The following is a 9,475-nucleotide window of genomic DNA, read 5'->3' on the forward strand; positions in this document are numbered from 1 at the left end:
GTTCAAGACTGAAAGGCCAGGAGAGGAGGTGAGATTTCTCACATGGGCACATAACTCCACCCTTCCCCACTGACTATTTCACAGGCTTCGTCCTAGAGAGAGAGGTCTGCTTTGCCATTCCCTGCATTTTGAATTATTCATGTAGCCAACCTGCCCCCTTTTCCCATTCAGAGTCTAGTTTGGGCACCAGAGAACTGAGAGGGAGGGAGGAGTGGAGAACCCTGGAGGGAGGCACAGAACTGCTCCCCAGCATTGCTCCCACTGGGACCAATCCGCTCTGAATCCTGGGACCTGGAGCAGAGAGGCACGTTTCCAGCCAGAGTGCTGGGAATGACCAGCAGTTTCAGAGCTAGGAGGGATGATAAGCAGAAGGTGGCAGGGAGATGGACCTTTCTCTTATTTACCCCCTTTATCTGTCTGCCATACACAATATACACACTGTTGCTCTTTCCCTCCCCAGCCTGAAGTCTTCATTTTTGTTTGCCTCATTAAAGGGGCCACCCCGCCCCGCCTCCACCAGCTACTTCTTAAACAGGCCTATTCAAAGAATGGGCGTTACCTCACCCTAAGTGAATACCTGAACAGACTTTGATCTAAAGGGGCCAAGATCTCTCAGTGCATCCTGGGTCATCTCCAGTCATCCTGATGAATATCTGGTCACTGGATCCAGATAGCTCAGGAGGAGAAAGTGAGGCTGGTGACCTGCACAGCCCTCTCTCAAAACAAAGTCAAGTGCAAGTCATGTCATCATTTCTCTGATGGCACGGTCTTCGGCAACAAAGGACAAACACAACACACGCGTGTATGTAAACATATACCCCACATACATGTGCACTCATGCAATAGATGTGTGTTCATTGTGTGGTGGGTAAATGCCTGTGCGTACGTACATGCATATACATTTACACATACGTAAACTTTTTTATTTTTATAAATAATGTGCCCATTTAAAAAGTCAATTGAGGCAATTTTGTTTGAATAAAGCTGGTTAGGAGGAGGTTTCCCAAATCTGTGTTCAGGTGGAAACTTCCAGGTTTTCACGATGTCAGTGTCACAGAGTGATCTTCTACTTGTATCATTGTATCATTATTGTATCACTACTGAATCTGGGCCAGCCTCCAGGAGCTGCCTGGACCCAAGATGGCAGAAAGACCAAGGTCTTGTAGTCATAGGCTGAGCGCCCTCTGCTGGGAAATGGGCACACAGCAGCCTTTGGGAGCTTCCACATACATGCATGCCCTCAATACCCTGGAAGAAAAAATCACTTGCTTGAGGCTGGCTGCTCGAAGGCATGCCACCTGGTGGCCAAATGACACATTGTGCTCCATCTCTGGCTAATTACTGATGAGTGACAGCCTGTTGCTCTGGAGCTTATAAAAAACAGGGGAGTGAATGAGCCAGGGGAGTTGGGGTACACATAATCCACATTAGCTGTCACACATGGGAGGACACATATTCAGGGACATTTGTGGCCAGGTTACATGCGTGAAGAGGCACACGTGGTCAGGCACAGGTCACACCCCCCATACTGCCCCACAATCCATGTCTTCTGGCAAGGTCCTTGCAAGCTTCCTGCCCAAGTGGCCTTCCATGTCAGGCAGTCTCTACCAAGTTGGTGATTTCTGTTCAAAGGTGGGGCGTGGTGTTTGCCTTTACTTCCTCCTGCTGGTCTCTACTGGCCCCTGTGGGATAAGCCTCCTTGGTCTTGGTGGCTCTTCTGGAAAGTGCTTGCTAGCTCTTCTCTTTCATTCAGCTGAGAGGCTACCTCTTCTCCATCACAGCAATCATGGCCTCAACCACCTCTCTTTAGCTCAAAGCCCAGAAGCTTTTAGAAACAGCTCTTTGAGCAAAGCACGTCTCACACCCCCTGTCATTGTACTTGTAAAAAGTCCGCAGCGGCTGTTCCTCCCATAAAGGAATAGGAGAGCTCTGTCCAGGCTCAAAGACTGAACTGAAATGGAAATTTCCTCACCAGGCATCCACTTGCCTCGGGACTCAAGTCCTTTGGATTACAGACCAGTCTTTACTGATTTGTGCCTTCGGGCTTATATCTAGTTTTTAACTGTAGCTTCCCAATGACTAAAGTTTCAGGGTACCTCAGTCAAAATCCTCCATCTAACCTACAGTTAAAAATTCCTCATCATTCCCTGTCTGATTGTTTCATTCAGTTGGCATCCATTCAATATATTGCCAAAGAGTTTGGGGCCTCCTAGGCTTTTTAACCTTTCATTGGATCAGCCTTGCAGATGGACAGGATGGGAGAGGCACAGGAAAAAAATGATAAGCCCAGGGGCTTTCTCTTCCATCTAACCACATTCCTGCCTTTATCATATCCATGTGTTTGGCTACAAACTGCCTGTAGACAGTTAACATGGTTTTAGACTGTGCTGGCTAAAGATGGATTGAGATGGGGGGTGGGGGTGGGGGGTGTCTCAAAGTTGGGATTTTTAGTGCCCACATCGCCCATTTCTGTCAATACCTTGAGGCCTAACCTGAAGTCACCATAGGGAAAGCTGTCCAAATGACCAGATTCTAGAGGGAAGTGAGGCACGCAGGGACTCGGGATGAATAATGTGTAAACTGGACTGAGAAGTCTTCGGGGAAACACAATCACCTCAAAGACATGCCTACCTCAGTCTCCTCATCTATACAACGGAGATGCTAACAGCACCTACTTCCCAGGGGTGTTGTGAGGATCAAATGAGATAATTCTTGTAAAGCATTCCCCAGTCTTTAGAGTGCTACATAAATGTTGTCTACAATGAGGAGGAGGAGGATGTGAAGGCTTATCATTCTGAAGACTTATTTTTTTCTGACTCCAGGAGGGAGAGCAGTAACCAGCTGATGTAATTTCCATGAGGGTCGATAGAGGTTATGCACATACATGGTTCCATACACCCATGCAGGTGTACATAGAGGGGAGGTGTAAGGAGGGCGAGAGGGAGGTCACTGCTCCTTGAATCAGCCCACTCCATTTTTGGTTCCCTTGAATTCTTAGGAGAAAAATGTCTTTTGTGCCATCGATACATGTGTCCATAGGAAATGTAAAGCTGTGATGGCTTCAGACCCAGCCTGACAGGGCAGATTAGGCATTGCTTTCATTATGTCCCTCTTTTTCCTCTCACAGCAAACTCCTTTGGCCATGGCAGGAAACAGTTTGACTTCACTCTCTCGAAGTGTCCCTGAGTCCACAGTAACGGGTTATGGGAATGGGAAAAACCCTGTCCCGGGTACATATCTACTGATTTCCATTTGTTGGTCCAACCTGCCTCCCCATCACAGGGAACTGAAACCCATTAGAAACTTTGGCCTCGACAGAGATTTCTGCGGAAGAATTTATTGACATGAAGAAGAGTTGCCCAAGGGCTCTCTCTGATTTTCAGACACATCTGCCTGTGTCTGGAACAACCACTGGAATTCCCTTCTTTGTCTTGTTGTCTTGTGCTCCATCATCCTTCCCTCTTTGTCTCCATCCAAATCCACTCGCCACATCACTGCCCTTTGGCATCTTCTTAATTCACAACTCTTGTAATTCTTCTTGTCTGAAAAACAAACCAAAAGAAACCCTTCCATAGCTCCTGACCATTAACTGAATAAAGTTCAATTCCTTAATTGGTATTCAAGGCCCTCTATAATCTGGCTCCAGTTTGTTCACCAGATTTTCCCTGTATTATTCACCTTTGCATATTCTTGGTTTCTGCCAAACTGGACTCTTCTGTTTCCCAAGAAGTATGATGAGTGACCAAGTGTCAAATCATCAGGTGACACAAGTATGAAATCTGATTACTGAGCTAATTCACAAAAAACATGACTTCCCCTCCCTTTTCTATCACTTTAATAACCATGGGTTTTTGCTACTAAGAAAAACCTGAGGGAACCAAAAATGGAATGGGCCAATTCAAGGAATGAGCAAAGGCTGGTTGACCATCTACAGGACGTTCTGGGGGTCTATAAAAGATGATTCAACACCAGGGCATGGAGGGGTTGGGGTAGGGGTAGGATGATACACCCCACAGTGACAACAAAGTCAGAGAGACCCAGGCTCTCTAAAGGTACAAAATAAAATGGCTAGATCTTTCTCTCCTTAGCCAGTGCTCTCTGGCAGAATTGGGCTTTGGACAAGACAACTTATAAGGCCCTTTGCAGTCCTAAGAGTTTATCATTTGCTGTTTCCCCTTTATTCACTGAAAAGAAAATCATATAATTGAGATTCAAACCAGATTGAAGCCAGTTACAAGGGCTGTCCTCCATACATGGAATGGGGAGGCCTGAAAGGAAGCAGAAGAAACAGCTCCAGCCTCTTCTCCCTCAGTTCCTCTCCAAAGCAGACTTTCATTTCTCCCAGGAAGGGAAGCAGAAGCTTGGCCACTCTGTTCTCCTCAGAGAGAGGAGCTACCTGACCCCCTAGGATTATATTTCTCTTATCCTTTAAATAGTTTTAGTCTAGAGGATGTGGTTTTCAGCTTCAATCTAACTTCTAGTTGTTTCATTAATTGAAAGAAGCAGAACCAAAGCTTTATATCCAAGGCTTGTCTCCCTTCCCACCAAATACCAGTTCTGCTACAAACATACATATGGTGAATAGAAGAGAAACCCATTTGTCCAAATCATAGTAAAGCAGAAATCAGAGAAAGAATACAGGGAGGATATGTACCAGGCAATGAAGCATGAAGGAGCTCTCCCACTGGGAGTGGAGTAACTCAGATCAACAGAGAGAGAGTTCTAGATCTCATCCAAAGAGAAACTCCTCAATGTCTCTAGTGTGGCAATCTGGGCATGAGGATATGATGGCAACTGCTGGGTCCTTTAATGTCTTTTCCTGAAGCAGCCCAAAGTGGGCTTGGCCTCACCCATCTCCCCTCGAAGCTGGAAGCCAAAAGCACCCATAGTGACTGCAGAACCTGAAGAGACTCAAAGGGACTCAGTATATCCAAAGAGACTCTTGAAGACCTGAAGAAATCTAAGCTTCCCTGCTCCCTCCAACTGCACCCTAAGCCTCACATAGGTACCCTGGCATTGAACTGCACCAAGGAGAGCAGAGTCCCACGCCAGCTGGCTCTGGGACTTGGATTACACACAAAGATAGATCAACCAGCTGATGAGAAGGGCAGAGAGTGGCTGCCACCATGGAGGAGGGCAGCTATGTTGGGGGCATGTGTCAGTTAGCCCTGAGGGACCTCATTTCTCAATGTGGCCTTGAATATAGACTCTTGATAACTACAATAACGCCAACAATCCTCATGGAGAATCAAAGACTACCTTGAAGCTACCTGATTCAAGCCTGGAATCACAGTCAGCAGGAAAGCTCCTCCCTTTTCCATGGCATCCAATTTCCTTCTAGGATTTCTGTGTCTAACTGGATAATAGGTTTCTCTGCTACCTGCTATTTGTCTACTCACTGTGGAACTGGTATTCAGTGGGAAAGGGGTCAAGCCTTGGATAGAAAATTTAGGATCCTACTTCCCCCAATTAATGAAACAGCAATCAAAAGTGAGATTGAACCTGAAAACCACAGGTGGAAGATGTTGGGTGAATATGGGACGTTTTCCTGGACTCTTCACCACATGGGAATCTGGGGCTATCCGAATTCAGAACTATCCTGTCTATTCCAGGACAATTGACTGGCTGAATCTAGGTGTACTGAGATATTACCATACCCCAAACAGATATACTATATAAATAAGGTAACATTTGCTTGGCTGTGCAGGTCATTTAAAATAGATTGGGAATGAAAGTACAAGGAGTGAAGGACAATGTAGGAGAAGAAACAGCAAGACTATTAAAAGAAAATATGTTCACTGTGCAAGCAAAATATATGGATCTAAAAGAAAGGATGCATAGAGACAACTTCAGGATTCTGGGTCTCCCAGAAGAACGTGACAGGCCAACAAAACCTGAAGATCCTAATGAAAGTAATAATAGCAGAGAAATACCTGGAACTTCTGAATGTAGAAAATGAAATTCCAATTCAAAGAATTCACAGATTGCTTCCAGAAAAAAAAAAAAATCGAGGCTACAAACTCCACGACACCCAGTGGTCAAAATCAGCAGTCTGATTCAGGACCTATGTACTGGGCTTTGAGGTCTCACCTTCCTTTGTATCATGTTTTTTGTTTTTCCTGGAAGAGGATTTCATAAATTCTCAGAAATATATATTCTCAGAATATAACTTACCATTAAATCAAGTAGATCTCTAGTCTATTATCTAGATGAACCGTAATAGCCTCTTAGCTGGTCTTTGTATCCAGGCTTTCGCCTGCCTGATCTTTCTTCATCTCCACTGTCATAATTTGGTGAAATGAAAGCTGCTTGAGGATAAGGACATTTTCATTTTTGTCCTTTTATACAACTCTCTATCAAGAGGTGGGTAGCTTATTTTTACCATCAGTATACTGGAATTGGGATTGGTTCAGTGTATTGATCAACGTTCCTAAGTCTTTCAAAGTTGTTTGTCTTTATAATATAATTGTTGGTATATACCTGGTTCTCCTGGTTCTGCTCACTTCCCTCTGAATCAGTTCATGTGAGTCTTCCCAGGTTTTCCTGAAACCATTCCCTTCATTATTTCTTTTAGCACAGCTACTTCTTGGGTTACTTCTAAGCTATACTTTCGGCCACAAGCTTCTAGTAATATACTACAGAGGTGACTCCTGAAAATATAGTCTTCCCTTTCCTCCCCTTCCAGTCTCCTTACATTTTACTTCCCTCCACATAGTCAACAATGCATTGACACTGACCTCTGCTATTGCTCACAAACACCTGATCTCCAGACTCCATGCCTTTTCCCTGGCTGTGCCTTCTGCCTGGAATGCTCTCCCTCCTCATCCCTTTGTGACTTCTATGGCTTCCTTCCAGCCTCAGCAAAAATCTCACCTTCTGCAAGAAACCTCTTCTGCAGAAGATGTGGGAGAATTGGAACACTCATTGTTGGTGGAGCTGTGAGCTGATCCAACCATTCTGGAGAGTAATTTGGAACTATGCCCAAAGGGCTACAAAAATTTACATACCCTTTGACTCAACAATATTACTTCTAGGATTGTATTCTCAAGAGATCATCATAAAAGTGGGAAAGGGTCCCACATGTACAAAAATATTTATAGCAGCACTCTTTGTGCTGGCCAAGAACTGGAAATCAAGAGGATGCCCATCCATTGGGGAATGGCTGGACAGGTTTTGGGGCTTTCTTTCTTTCCCAATGGAGACAAAGGGAGGTATAGTTGGATTTTCATTGTTCAAAGGAAAAAAAATAGGAAGGGGTCAAGTTATGAATGTTTGAACCTGTAGGTAACAGTCAGTGAAGAGTATTGACTAGAGGGTGACGTGGCTCACACCGTCATCTCTGGAAGATTAGTTTGGCCCCTGAGTGCAGGATGGGCTGGAGGGGAAGATACTTGAGGCAGGCAGACCCCCAGCAGGCTATGGCCACAGTCCAGGTGTGAGGTGATGAGGGCTGCACCAGGAGAATGCATGACATTGCCAAAGAGGGAGTGAAAGGAGAGTCAAGATGACCTCCAGGCTGCAAGCTTGGGTAACAAAGACAAAGGTGCCCTCGACAGTGTGGGGCAGTTAGGGATAGAGAAGCATTTGGGGGGAAATATGCAGAGTTCAAATGTCTATCAGGCATCCTTTTGGACAGATGAGATGGGGTCAGCAGGGACAGTAGGGCCAGACTATCTGAGAACTGGATCCATGGGAGCCAACCAAGAGAAATAGTATAAAGGGAGAAGAGCTTGGAGGACTCCCGCAGCCAGTGGGCGTGATGTACATGAAGATCCAGCAAAGGAGCTGTCAGGGAGGTAGGAGGATGTCAAACACCTAGAAAGGAGAGAGAATCCGAGAGAAGAGTGACTGACAATGATGTCAAGGATAAGGACTGAGAAAAGGCCATTAGCTTTGGTGCAGCTGCACAAGGGAGTCAGAAGACAGACTGTTAATGGAAAGGAAACAGAATGCCTGCGTGGATGGCACCTCAAGGTTAGCAAAAAAAAACAAAAGCTGAAGCCCAGAAAGATGGCTCTCAGGGATAGAGGGGGACAGGGAAGATATGGGCATGTTTGTGGGCAGGAGTGGGAGAGATTAGTGAGAGCACAAGGGCGATAAAGGGCAACTTGGTGGCACCACAGTTGGTACAGCACTGGACCTGGAGTCACAAAGATCTGATTTCAAATCTGACCAGACACTTAATAGCTGTGAGACTCTGCCTCAGTTTTCTCACCTGTAAAATGAGCTAAAGAAATGGCAAACTATCCCAGTATCTTTGCCCACAAAAACCCAGATAAGGTAACGAAAATGAAAATCAGACATGACTGGAAATGTCTGTACAAAGGGATGACAAAGGGGGCAATCCGCTGTAGAACATGGGGTGGGATGGGATCATTTGTGCACGCCAAAGGGCATGCCTTGGTAGGAAGGGCCACCTCTCTAGGTGAAGCCAGGTGAAGTTGGGGGGAGGAAAAGGTCTAGAAGAGCCTTGGTGGAGTCTGGGATAGCGCGTCCATTTTGTTCTTGTCGGTCAGTAATTTTCAGCTCCATGATTCCATCTGGGGTTTTCTCAGCAAAGTCAATGGAGAAGTTGGCCATTTCCTTCTCAGCCAGATCACCCTGCAGGGGTGAGGTCCTGACTGAGATTACCTACCGCCAACATGGTGTGGATCAGGGCTGAGACTCAGGAGGGCAAGAACTTCAATGGAATGAATGGGGAAAGGACAGAGAAGAGCGTAGGGTAGACTGGAAGTGTCAGGGTCAAGGTGCAGAACAGGGTCAGGGTCATAAGGCCAAGGGAAGGATAGAGAGGAATGTCCTAGAGAACTTGAGTGGAAACAAGCAGCGGGAGGGGGAACAAGACCTAAGACTCCACCTTCAGTTAATGCTAAGAGTGGAAGAAACTCCAACTATCCTATGGGAACATCTGACCAAGCCTGGGGTTGGTACCACAATAGTACTTTGTCCTGGTCTCCAGGACACCTGATCTCTTGTGAGCAAACTCCCCTAGTTAAGCCTGATAAACCCTGTTCACAACTGAGCAGGTGTGAGCCCCTTTCTTTGGTATCTCGGCACTCTTTTGGAGGGTATGCCACTCTACAGTTAACATAATTAAGGCAGAACGATTCTGCCTCCTTACACCACCCACCTGGAGCACAGATCAAAGGAGATTTCTTCTGGATGTAGCCAAAGTGGGAATTTGTTTCATACATATTTGTACCAGGGGTTTTGTTTCTCAGTTGATGGTGGGAGGTGAGGGAAGATTAGGAAAGGAGAAAACACTGATGTGAAAATAAAATTTAACTTAAATTTTTTTTTATTGGAAAAAGACATGATCAAATAAAGGAATCCCACAGTTCATGACCCTTTAGTGGCACACCTGTAGTTAACAGCCATGTCTGTGTAGCCGGGCTGGGAAGGAGGAGGGAATCTCGAGAAGGGGACAGATTGAGGAACTCGGAGGTTTTGGTGTTTGAGAGACGACCAATATGTA

The sequence above is a fragment of the Notamacropus eugenii genome, chromosome 3 (assembly GCF_028372415.1).
Source record: "Notamacropus eugenii isolate mMacEug1 chromosome 3, mMacEug1.pri_v2, whole genome shotgun sequence".
In the NCBI taxonomy this organism is placed as follows: Eukaryota; Metazoa; Chordata; class Mammalia; order Diprotodontia; family Macropodidae; genus Notamacropus; species Notamacropus eugenii.